The sequence below is a fragment of the Mus caroli genome, unplaced genomic scaffold (assembly GCF_978045245.1).
Source record: "Mus caroli unplaced genomic scaffold, Mus_caroli_1 scaffold_8, whole genome shotgun sequence".
Classification (NCBI taxonomy): domain Eukaryota; kingdom Metazoa; phylum Chordata; class Mammalia; order Rodentia; family Muridae; genus Mus; species Mus caroli.
In genome coordinates, this window is record NW_028227263.1 from 135,706,834 (window position 1) to 135,720,672 (window position 13,839).

General features: G+C 41.8%; 1 pseudogene; it reads left to right on the forward strand.

The window, feature by feature from the left end:
* Positions 1–12,137: 12,137 nt before the first annotated feature.
* LOC147003656 (sperm motility kinase X-like) lies at positions 12,138–13,058 on the forward strand (annotated as a pseudogene).
* The last annotated feature ends 781 nt before the right edge of the window (positions 13,059–13,839 follow it).

The window sequence follows — 13,839 nt, forward strand, 5'->3', positions numbered from 1 at the left end:
TCATAAAATTGCAAAGCTTCTGCAAGGCAAAAGACACCGTCAATAAGACAAAAAGGCCACCAACAGATTGGGAAAGGATCTTTACCTATCCCAAATCGGATAGGGGACTAATATCCAATATATATAAAGAACTCAAGAAGGTGGACTCCAGAAAATCAAATAACCCCATTAAAAAATGGGGCTCAAAGCTGAACAAAGAATTCTTACCTGAGGAATACCGAATGGCTGAGAAGCACCTGAAAAAATGTTCAACATCCTTAATCATCAGGGAAATGCAAATCAAAACAACCCTGAGATTCCACTACACTCCAGTCAGAATAACTAAGATCAAAAATTCAGGTGACAGCAGATGCTGGCGAGGATGTGGAGAAAGAGGAACACTCCTCCATTGTTGGTGGGATTGCAAGCTTGTACAACCACTCTGGAAATCAATCTGGCGGTTCCTCAGAAAATTGGACATTGTACTACCGGAGGATCCCGCAATACCTCTCCTGGGCATATATCCAGATGATGTGCCAACTGGTAAGAAGGACAAATGCTCCACTATGTTCATAGCAGCCTTATTTATAATAGCCAGAAGCTGGAAAGAACCCAGATGCCCCTCAACAGAGGAATGGATACAGAAAATGTGGTACATTTACACAATGGAGTACTACTCAGCTATTAAAAAGAATGAATTTATGAAATTCCTAGGCAAATGGATGGACCTGGAGGGCATCATCCTGAGTGAGGTAACCCAATCACAAAGGAACTCACACAATATGTACTCACTGATAAGTGGATATTAGCCCAGAAACTTAGGGTACCCAAGATATAAGATACAATTTGCTAAACACATGAAATTCAAGAAGAACGAAGTCCAAAGTGTGGACACTTTGCCCCTTCTTAGAAATGGGAACAAAACACCCATGGAAGGAGTTACAGAGACAAAATTTGGAGCTGTGATGAAAGGATGGACCATCTAGTGATTGCCATATCCAGGGATCCATCCCAGAATCAGCTTCCAAACACTGACACCATTGCAACACTAGCAAGATTTTGCTGAAAGGACTCAGATATAGCTGTCTCTTGTGAGACTATACCGGGGCCTAGCAAACACAGAAGTGGATGATCACAGTCAGCTATTAGATGGATCACACAGCCCCCAATGAAGGAATTAGAGAAATTACCCAAGGAGCTAAAGGGAACTGCAACCCCCCTATAGGTGGAACAACAATATGAACTAACCAGTACCCCGGATCTCTTGTCTCTAGCTGCATATGTATCACTGCAAAGAGAGGCCCATTGGACTTGCAAACTTTATATGCCCCAGTACAGGGAAACCCCAGGGCCAAAAAGGGGGAGTGGGTGGGTAGGGGATTGGGGGGATGGGTATGGGGGCTTTTGGGATAGCATTGAAAATGTAAAGGAGGAAAATACCTAATAAAAAATAAATTAAATAAAAAAAAAAAGAAGTTGGCAATAGAGCGTTGGGGCAAATAGCTTTAATACCTGAGGAAAGGTGTAAGAAAAATGTTCCCCATACATCTCTTCATCTAGTTTGTATAATAGTTTTGGTAATAGTTAAATAAAAAATAATGAATAAAATGATTTTAATTAACTGTTTCTAAAATTCAGTAGCGAGCATTTTGAGACTATGTTTAATAATAAGTGTGTGTTTATTTTTTATTGAAAATTAAAATAAACTTCTACCCTCTCCCCTCAAAAAAGGTTTTAATGGAGTTGGTTATGCTATATTATCAGATGATACCCCAGCTAGAAACCTCAAGCTTACAAACAATAATCCCAATTGCAGCAGTGGATTACAAATTTTCAGCTGTTTTCCAAAACACTCACACAGATTCCCAATAATTAAAGGCTATTGCTGATACAGCTGTTCTGTCCTACTCAAAGAAAAGCTATCCAAGCTCAATGTGACTGGGGTACCCCTTCTTGCCCTTGATATGAGATTCATGATAACAGTTTGGAACAACATAAAGGATTTTTTGACCCCTCTTAGATAATGTTTTATGCTATGGTGGAAGCCATCATAATAATAATTACATTGCTTGAATGTGTTGTACAGCCAATACCGTGGCTATACTCTATCAAAAAAAATCTATATTTCAAGTACTTATGGCTCTTGACTACTGCCTGCATCCAGACTACTACCTGCCCAGAAAGGTGTTTAGAGTTTAGCTCATAGAAATTCAAGAGGCCTCTGTTTCTGATCCCTCCTTACGTGCTTATATGCACTCCAGGATGGCTGTCTTTTGAGGGCCTGTACTTAATAACAGGAAAGAACATGGTTGGCATGCATGGCCCAATATACTAGAAACCTTCTGAGGCGGAGTCCACAAGGCCTGAGCAAAAAACTCTGACTACTACTGGGCTATCAAAAATAAAAGCAAAAGGGTGCCAATGAAGGAGGAAGTTAGCTAAGCAGGATCCCCAACAATTCTGGCACCTGTGCTCCTGATACTTCCTGACTGAGACAATGTAAAATTTGCCAACACAACTAGAGACTGCTGACTGTGGATCAGGCAAAGTAGCAAGTCATTGAGAAAAAGACACCATCTTATCTGGCTACTTGAAAGCCAATGGGATGCTGGGAATGGGGTGTAAAGTTTGCTGAGTTCCTGTAAGAAAAGACTATTTTTTCCACGTGCCCACCCTCCAGAGTCTGTGTTATTCACTCTGTACATTCTTATCTCTGCCAAATGGGTCTTGGTCAGGTTGCAAGCAACACTTGAGATTGCCCCTTCTCTGGCAGTCTGTCTTGTAATCTTTCCCTTTATTATGCCACGGTTTCTCTAACAACCCACATATAGCCTGCATATATACAACATTCTTCTTGAAGGGCCACACATAGCCTTGCTGAAGGAAGAGTAGATCCAAGTCCCTCCGATTTTGCAAATCCATTTCAGCTAGAGAGGAAACAGATTTCTCTAGAGCTATTATTGCCTTTTCTAATCTCTGGATGTCCTCAGCAATAGCTTCTTGCAAGGAGCAGGTAATGGCAGCACTGTAATACTGAGGCTGTGGTTCCTCTTCCTAAAGCTCCTAATACACCTCTGCCTAGGAGGGAGACAAACCACAGCTGTAATGGGCTCTCTTTTAAAATCTATTATGGGAGTCCAGAACAAGTTGGTTGAGAACATCTTTTCATGAACAGTAAATCCTACTGGGAACCAACCGAACCAGAACACAGAAGTCAGAAGAGGCATTAAGTTGTTCTAGGTGGGTGCATGGTGTTAGGCTAGTTGAACAGGCCAACCAGACATCCCATAGCTGGGTTAAATAGTACCCATTGCAATAATCCCAAGGTTTTGCCTTATATATAACACTTGTCCTTTGAGTGAAAAATAATTAGATTCGAGAACCAAACCCCCAACTGTACTGTGGATGCCAGGAAGTGCTTGCAAACAGGAGCTTGCTATGGCTGTCCTTTCTGAGGTATACGATACACTGTCATGAAACAGCTATAAGATATAAACAGATATCTGAGTCCAGTGGAACAGGCCAGGAATCCCAGCTATTTCAGAGGAAGAAGTTAGAGGATAAGAACTTCAGACTCTGTCTACAAACATAGTGAAGTCAAGGCAAGCCCAGTCAACTTATTGAACCTCTGCCTCAAAAAAAGTGGTTAGAAATACTGCCTGCTCTTCCAGAAAACCTGGGTTCATATTCTAGCACCCATATTGTAGCTTACAATGATAGTGAGGTGTAGCTCAGGAGTTAAGAGTACCTGGAGATCATGCAGAGTACCTGAGTTTAGTTACCAGCATCTATATGAGATAACTCACAACCGCCTATGACTCCAGTTCAATGGCAGGCAGGTGATACCTTCTTCCCTGAGTAGCAGCTATGCCTGTGCTTCACTGACAAAACTCTCATACACATGATAAGCAAATAAGTAAATAAGATATCTTTGAAGTATATAAAAACAAAACATAAAAAGCAGGCTGATTTATGGGTGAGTAGTAGAATGATTGTGTAGTCTGTGCACTTCACTAGATTCAGTGTTTAGTACTGAAAAACTAAAAAAAAATCTGATATGACAAAACCATCCAAAGGAAGGCTTAACATAACTAGGGCATCAAAGGATTTTAGCTCTAAGACAAAAACACTGAAAGGAGGACCCACACTAGATATCAGATATAAAAATAATAGAATTATACAGAAAATATGAGCATTATTAACCTATATCTTCCTAGCACATCTACAATCTAAAAGAAATAGACTTATCTGTAAGCAGTGGGAATATACATGAAGGAGTGTCCTTTCAACAAATAGCACTAGAATAACACAGTCTACATGTGAAATAAAATGAACTGGCTCCTGCAGAATGACACCTAAAGTTGTCTTCTGGTCCCCATATATATCTATGCACACACATTTATTCACACTCATGTAAAGATGCTAAACATTTTCCATCATTTATAATATGAAAAAGTTGAGATTTCCTCATATACCTAAGGAAATAAGCAATGGACTGTGGATGAAGTTCAGATAGAAGAATGCTTCATGAGCAAGCAGCCATCTCTGGTTCTGTTCTAGCATCACAAGCACATGGAAGAAGGAAGGAAGGAAGGAAGGAAGGAAGGAAGGAAGAAAGGAAGGAAGGAAGGAAGGATGGAAGGAAGGGGAAGGGAAGGGGAAGGGAAGGGGAAGGGAAGGGGAAGGGAAGGGGAAGGGAAGGGGAAGGGAAGGGGAAGGGAAGGGAAGGGAAGGGAAGGGAAGGGAAGGGAAGGGAAGGGAAGGGAAGGGAAGGGAAGGGAAGGGAAGGGAAGGGAAGGGAAGGGAAGGGAAGAATACAAAACCTATTCCTGGGTGGCCTTGGGATTCAGATATAAGTAAACAATGGAAAGAGAAAATCAACTCTTGTAAGGAGGCCTCTGACACCACAGACACTCCTAGGGATGTGTGCAACCCTATATGTATGTCCACACACCAATAAAATAAATGTAATAGAAATTACAAGAACACACATATTTTCAATCCACACTTGATTTGTTGAGATGCAACTTCAATGTAAGTTCAGATATGTATCTGGAAAGATCATTACTGGGCCCTTTAAAATAACCAATGAAATCCTCTATCGACTATATCAAGAAGCCCAACACCTAGACTCTTTAGAGGGCAACTAAAAAATCAAGACACAGAAAAATTGGAAACAATTCCCAAGTGGTAGGTAGGGCTTGTGGATGGCAGGTATTGAACTGTGGTGATGTGGGGAAGGACTTGGGGAAGAGAGATGCTATGCTCTAGAGACACAGTCCCCTATTTTGACTGATAAAATAGTCAGAAGTCAGACCCCCCCTGACAAGGACCTAAAAGCACAGTGACACTCTATGAGCTCTTCTAAAGACATTGTATCTAAGAGGATAAATGAACTGTCATCACTTAGTTCTAGGTCATGCCCTCCTGAAGACATTCCAACCATGTATACAAAAAAACAAGAATAATCTGTGTTTACTTCTGGCTAAAGCAGATTCACACGACCTCTTAAGGTTCAAGTAACCCTTTCACTGGGGTTGCATATCAGATACCTTTAATATTAGATATTTTCATTAAGACTGATAACAGCAAATTTATGGCTATAAAATACAATGAAAATAATGTATGTTTAGGGATCAAAACAATTTGAGGAATTTTATTAAAGAGACACAGCATTAGGAATGTTGAGAACCACCGGCCTAATATAACATATAACTTTGATTCTCTTCCACTCTTTTCTCCTGTCCTCAAAGATAACTCTCCTCAAGCCACCTCAAAACTTTATATTGTGGGAAAACTCCTTTAACTTTTAACCATATTACAAATAGCATTCTTGTTTAAAACATTTGGATTCTTTTTTGTATATATGTATTTGTATGTCTGTTGATATGTGATGTGTGTGTGTATGTGTGTGTGTGTGTGTGTGTGTACGTACATGTGCATGAACTTGATGTGTATGCAGAAGGAGGTATCAGTAGTCTGAAGCTGGAGTTACAGGCAGTTTTGAGCCACACCATGTGGAAACCAAACATGGGTCCTCTGGAAGGGCAGCATACATTCTTAATTACTGAGCTGTCTCTCTATCACCACAAAATATACTATTTGTGTAATATTAGAAGGAAGTGTGAGGGTCATGGGGGTTGTGGTAGGTCTTAGCAAACTTAAGAGGTGTCACCTTGAAAGCCACCAAGTTCCAGTATGTGCCCAGTACAAAGAAATTATCTCTGAGTCTCCTCTCTCTCTCTCTCTCTCTCTCTCTCTCTCTCTCTCTCTCTCTCTCTCTCTCTCTCTCTCTCTCTCTCCAGCAATGTCAGTACCAGCCACCTATCCTGGGTATGGTTCCTCACCTACAAGGATCTGGTACATCATGACTCAGGCAGCCTTCTCTGCATAATACAGCCCCGAGGACTTGAAAGGCTTCAGGGCACACAGACATAAGATGTTAACCACAGTCTTGCTAAGGCCAGAGCTGAGACAGCATTCAGGATACCTGAGGTAGTTGTTCACCTCAGCTAGGTCCTTCACATTAAGGAAGCCATTGGAAACATCCACAAGAATGACTGAAAGAAAGAAAGAAAGAAAGAAAGAAAGAAAGAAAGAAAGAAAGAAAGAAAGAAAGGAAGAAATAACACAGCAGTTGGGACTCTCTTCTCCCTCAGTCTTCCACACTTGATCTCTATAGCCACTGGCTATCCCTGTGACACAGCTCTGCAGACAGCCCTACTGCAAGCTAAGAATAATCATGAATGCTCCTTAGAACAATAGAGGGATTTTGTTCAAGATGTCTTGACTCACACATCAGCCAGGAGGCACAAATGAAGGCACTTTAGACAACCTGGTTTGACTCACCCTGCAGTGACTCTGGTACAGCTTCTCTCCTCTTGATCTTCGGACTTTGGGGACTGGGCCTCCACCTAACCAAAAGACAATGAGGCAAGAGCTCCTGGTCAGGAGTCTCTTCTGCATTGTTGATGAGCAGCAGGTACTGCAGCCTCTAAACCCAGGGTTCTCAAGCATCTCACACAGGAACTGCTCTCCTCTGGCCTTTCATCCCAGACCTGGCTCAGCCAGCACCACTTACAGGCTGGGCTGCTGCTCGTTCAGCTCCTCTTTCAGTGGCCACAGCACCAAGTCACTGTCTGCCCTTAGTTGCAGCATAGAACTGGGCAACAGCAACCAGGCCAGCTGCTGGGCCAGGACATGGCCCACACCCTGGGAGGCCCCCATCAGCAAGCACACAGTGCAGCTCAGCCCATTCCCCTCCAGATCTGAAACTCAGCAGCAGTCTCAGCTAGCTACTTTAAAAAGTGTATGGCATAGACTGCTTTGGTTAATGTTTAGTATGAGGTGAGGTAGAATCCATCAGAATTACAGACAAGCAGGCTAGTGGTTAGCCTTTCTTTGCTTATGAACCAGTGGTGGGCCTAGTTACTTATCGATGTTCAGATAAAGAAGCCAGCAATCAGAAGTGGCCATTCTCAAGTCCCATTTATTTTTTAATTGGTTAAGAATTTGTCCTAGACTAATGAAATAGGGGACCTAGAAGGATGCAACTCCTATACGCCTGCCTATAGGAGAAGAGAAATGGAGTGCCTCCTCTCTGTCTCTGCCTCTGTCTCTGTCTCTGTCTCTATCTCTATCACTATGTGTGTGTGTGTGTGTGTGTGTGTGTGTGTGTGTTTGTATGTATGTATGTTTAAAAAAGAACACTGTCATTTGCCAAATCAGCACCTTGTCATCCATGACTTTTCTTTATGCCAGAGTTCCTTTTCTGCTTATTTCTGCATTGCATATCTAAAACTACTTAGTTATCACTACTCTCTTAAATTCATTATCTTATTTCCAAAAATAATTGAAGGACCTTCAACAGACAAAGTGAGGTCAAGGCCAGCTAGGCTATATGAGACTCTGTCTCAAGACAAAACCCAATACAGAAAGAAAAAGTGTGGGGTAGAAAGATAGCCCAGCCCCTGTCAGTGAAAGGATTGACTTGCTGAGGTTGAGCCCCAGAACCCACATTAAAAATTCTAGGTATGCTCTGGCAAATATGGTTTGTCTTTAATCCTAGAACTTAGGAGTCAAATGCAAGTGTATTTTTGTGAGTTCCAGACCAGCCTGGTTTACAAAGGCAGTTCCAGTACATCCAGGGCTGCAAGAAGAAATCCTGCCTTAACCAGGCAGCTATGAAACATTTAATTCCAGCATTAGGGATGGTGATGCTGAGATGCTGAGGCAGGTGAGTCTCTCAGATTGAGGCCAGTTTCTTCTACACAGTGAGATCCAGGACATCCAGAGCTACAAAGAGAGAAACCCTGTCTCAAAAAAAAAAAAAAAGGAAAAATAAAATAAAATAAACTTTTTAAAAGGAGGACATGCATAAAGACCCATACAAATTGTCCTCTGGCCTCCAACTCCTAAGAACCCCTCCTCCCAACACACCCAGTCACACAGGGAATAGGCACACAGAATAACATAACATACAGAGAAAGAAAAACAGGAAAAGGGAAGTTTCATAGAGGAAAGTAAGCATAGAGTGTCTTGTCTGCACTGCTTTTTTTTAAGATTTACTTTTTTAGTGTATGTGAGTATACAGTTACTCCTTTCAGGCACACCAGAAGAGGACACTGGATCCCATTACACATTGTTCTGAGCTACAACATGTTTGCTGGGAATTGACCTCAGAACCTCTGGAAGATCCGTCAGTGCTCTTAACCACTGAGCCATCTCTCCAGCACCTATATCTCTTTTTTACATGTTTAATTAATTAATTATTAATTATTTTTATGTGTATGCATGTTTTGCCAAGATGTATATCTAGGCACCACATGTGTGCTATGCACAGTGAAGGCCAGAAGAGGGACTTGGCTTACCTAGGGATTGGAGATACAGACAGTTTTGAGCTGATATTTAGCTAGGGGGACTTGAACCCCAGCCCTCTGGAAGATCATCCAGCTGTTCTTAACTTCTCCTTTCTCTCTCTAGCCACCTATGAACAATGTCACAAAGTGGTATGGCTTAGAATGATATTTGCAATTTCAGTAGTTAGGAAGCTGAGGAAGGCTCAGCTTCACCAAGAGATTATGTACCCAGCCTCAACTACATATTAAGTTCCAGGTCAGCCTGAGATACATTAGCCTCTCCTCAAAATAAACCTTTCACAATCTTACACAAGGCTGTAAGTCTAGACCTACAGGATGTAGGAACTTTTTCTTTTTCTTTTTTTTTTTTTTTTTCCTTTTTCTTTTGATTGTCTGAGTCAGGGTATCTCTGTGTAGCCCTGGATGTCCTCAAACTCACTCTGTAGACCAGACTGGCCTCAAACTCAGAGAGTCACATGCCAAGTGGTGGGATTACTTCCCAAGTGGTGGGATTAAGGTCATGCATAGCTACCACCACATGGCTGGAAGGAGTGGTTTTTTCACATTTATTTTTGTAGCTGCAGAGAGGGCTCAGCAATTAAGACCACTGACAGTTCTTCAGGTTTCATTCTCAGCATCCATATATTGGCTGTAACTCCAGTACCAGGGGATTGAATCCACATACATTTCTGACCTACAGAGATCTATGCAGGCAACCATTCCCTCACATAAAACAAATAAAAATTTGAAATTAAATTAAATTCATTTTTATTATTTAAAAATAGACTTATTTTATGTGTGTTAGTCTTCTGCCTGTGTGTGTGTGGGGGGGGGTTGGGTGTGTGTGTGTGTGTGTGTGTGTGTGTGTGTGTGTGTGTGTGTGTGTGTATGTGTACCACATGTGCCTGGTATCTAAGAAGGACAGAATAGAGGTCTGATCCATTGGAACTGGAGTTGCAGATAGTTGTGGGCTGTACTATGGGTGCAGATAATTGAACTTGTGATCTCTAAAAGAGCAGTCAATGATCTTAATTGATAAGTCATGTCTCTAGGCCCTTTATTGAATTAGAAAAACAAACAAACAAACAATAAAACAAAAACAAAAAATCTCTCCACATGGCTTTCACACACAGACAAGCTCAAGATCTACTGGGAAAGCAATGGGCAGTTTCAAACTTAAATGCTCAAAAGACAAGAGCAGAGAATTGACAAAATGTAATGTCTGCTCTGGTTAGTTTTTGTCAACCTAACATCAACTAGTGTCCTGTGAGAAGAGAAAACATCAAATGAGGAAGTGTTCCCAACAGACTGGCCTGTGGGAAAGTCTCTGAAGCAATTTCTTGATTGATGTGGGAGGGTGCAACCCTCTGTAGCTGCAACCACTTCTACATGGGTGATCTTGAGTTCTATAAGAAAACAGTGCGAGCAAGACAAAGAATGCAAGCCAATAAGAAGCATTTCTCCATCACCTCTGCCTTCAGGTCCCTGAGTTCTTGTCTTAATTAGTGTTCTATTGCTGTGAAGAGATATGATGACCACTGCAAGTCATATAAAGAAAAACACTTGACTGGAGCTGACTTACAGTTCAGAAGTTCTGTCATGGTGAGAAGCATGACACTGGAGAGTGGCAGAGAGTCCCACATCTACATCAGCAGAAGAGAGAGATATAGGAACTGACTGGAGCATTTGAATATTCTAAGCTGTGACACAGTTCCTCCAACTAAGCCATACCCACTCCAACAAGGCCACACCCCCTAAGAGTGTCACTCCCTGTTGACCAAGAATTCAAACACATGAGTCTATGGGATCATTCCTATTCAAACCACCACAGCTTCCTTCAGTGATGGATGGTAGCCTGAAAATTAGAAGTGTGAATATTTAGGTACTATAAGTGACTTATCCTGCATTTCAATCTCTTTTTCTTCTCTTCTCTTCTCTTCTCTTCTCTTCTCTTCTCTTCTCTTCTCTTCTCTTCTCTTCTCTTCTCTTCTCTTCTCTTCTCTTCTCTTCTCTTCTCTTCTCCCTTCCTTCCTTTCATTTTTCTTTTTGCAGTTTCATATCAAGGTTGGTTTTCAACTAATTGTATAATGAGGCTGGTCTTGGTTTCCTGATTTTCTTGGCTCCATTTCCTCTGTATTTTGATAACTGGCATGTGCCATCATCCTAGCTTGTGGGTATAGATGTGTGTGCATGTGTGGTCATTAGAGTGCACATATGAGCTCACAATGTTGTGCATGCATGTGTGAAGGTCAGAGTTTAAATTTGCATTTTTTCTATCTCCTCTGTACTTTATGAGACACAGACTATCAATGAATGTTAAACTCACAGACTGGATAGACTGGCCTCTGAAAAACAGGGGACTTTTTATTGAAAAGGTGTCTTCCCAAATTTCCAAGCCTAAGCTTGAATAAAACTCCTTCCTCCAATCCTAGTCTTTTCATCTGTTAGAATAGATGCATGGGGAGCAAATCCTTCATTGTCCAGCAACAAACCCCTTTTCTGGTTCCTTCCTTTTCACCTGTGCTGATGAGGAAGGTCTTTCCTCTGTGACTTTCAAAAATCAAATATCTGATTAGAGAAACTGCAAGTAGGGTTTTGATGCACCTTTCTGGACAGTTCCTGTGTCTCTTTTTCACTGTGTGATGGTTTAGCTGATAGAATTGCTATCCGGTGCATAGTGTGGAATTTGTAGACATGTACTGCTCTCAGGTGACAATGAACATATTTTTAAGAGAGAATATCGTCCTTGACTACTGCTCCAAAAGGTGTTTTGTTCTTCTCTTCTCAAGCATTCAAAGGACCTGATTAGGTTGTTTTAACTAAGCCCATTCAGTCAGTCAAAAGGGTCTTGATGGAGAGGGTGATGATTAAAGGAAGAAAAGACAATTAGACAACACTATAGTTCGACTACATCAAGGGCTGAAGCAAGTTTTTTTTTTTTTTCTCAATGCTGCCTTTATTCCATACAAAGTATATGCAAAAGATATGGTCAGTTCTAGGTCAAGAAACAAACAAGGCATAAAAAAAAAGTCCTGTGATCACTGTATCCAGAGACTTATCAAGATGATCAAGATACAAGGATCACATTCCTTGGCTGTATTTATCTTGAGCCTACTTCCTTGTCTTACCTCAATGTCAAAGCTCTCCACATCATCCCACATATTTCTGACTTTTTTTCTTGTCCCTTAAACATAGGGATTTGTAGCTGTAAACAATCTCTTGGCCTGACCTTTTTTTTTTTTTTTTTTTTTGATTTCTTATTGCAAGATTGGTTTTAGCCAACTCACAGAGGGTTTGAAGATGGAGCAGAACCTAGAAACCTGCTACTCTATTGATGAGAACTTTACCACTAACTATAAGATGCTGACCACCCTTGGTGAAGGAAAATTTTTAATGATCTAACTGGCCTTCCATGTGCCCACAGTGACATGTGTGGCTGTAAAAATTATCCAAAGACCGAGAAGTATACCTTGATTATTGGCACAGATATCAGGATTATGAAATCACTTACACATCCTAAGATTATCAAGCCATTTCACATGGTCCAGATGAGAGAGGCCACCTACATGGTGAAGGAATATGCCTCAGAGGGAGAGCTACAAGACCTCATCATCCAAGGGGTTCTTTAGAGGAGAGCTAAGCTTGAAGGATGTTTGTCCAGATAGTACATGCTGAGCAGTAGTGACACGACAATCAGATTGATCACATAGGCATAAAGGCCAGCACCATTTTGATCAATTACAGGGGTAACCCCAAGCTGTCCAAGTTTGGCCTTGCTGCTCAAGTAATTCCTAGGCAAATGCTGACAGATTTCTGTGGCACCCTGCACTACTGCGCCAAGAATTCTGGCAAGCAAAGGAATATGAGGGCCTCCCCAGGAATATCTGGAGTTTAGGGGTTGTCCTGTTCCTTACAGTGGCCAGGAGCTTGTCTTTTCTAGACATATCTTTTGTGGGTATGAGGACATAAATCTTTGCCGCAAACTTCAGCATTCCTCCTCATGTGTCCATTGATATTTTCAATGTCATCATGGAACTGCTGATGATCAGTCCCACCAGAAGGCCCACCATCTATCAAATCATGAGGCAGCCTATGATCAGGGACAGTGAGGCATGTTTACCACCTAATTCCACACAGATTTTCCCAGGCACCCAGAACCCTAGCATTGTCAGGACCACGAGATATATGCCTGACAGGCATAAGTCCTCCTGCAGTCCCTAAGAGGAGTTCTGGGCATCCCTACAGGCAGCTAAGAGTGTAAACCCCAGAGGCTTCTCTGCTGGGGATACCTGCAGACAGAGACTCTCATACAGTAAAAGGACATAACCCAGGCTCAGACCACCCTTCAGTAAGCCGCCATCATTCAGGAAGAACCCACTACTAATGTCCAGCCTCAGGACGCAAGCCAACTCCCCTCATAACTGGCCACACTGCTGCTGGAAGGGATGAAGACGACAATCATGAACTGCCTCTGAAATCTGTACTGCTGCCTGCTACCACCAAAGAGAAGTTAAGTCTCTGGTAAGAAATTGGTTTCGAGGAAAGGGGGTCATAGAGTACCCCACAGGACCACGTGGACACCTGTCCTTATTCATTTTATCCATACTCCCACTTGTTCTTTATGACTGAAGATGGATCTTCCCCCTTGTGGCAAACCTAGGAACTTAATAATCTGCTACTTCAGAAGGGACAATTCCATAGAAACCCTTGAGGGGCCACCTCATGCTTGCTAAGCCAGAAGTGGACAGCAAAGAAGTTGATCAAAGCAGGAAGAAGAGAAGATGGATTCATGTACAAAGAAAGCAGAGAGTTCTTGGAGAACCATTGAATGGATCTTCCAGTAGTACTATGTCCAATTTTCTGAGTAACCACCAGATTGATTTCCAGAGTGTTTGTACCAGTTTGCAATTCTACCAGCAATAGAAGAGTGTTCCTCTTTCTCCACATCCTTGCCAGTATTTGCTGTCACCTGAATTTTTGAACTTAGCCATTCTGACTGGTG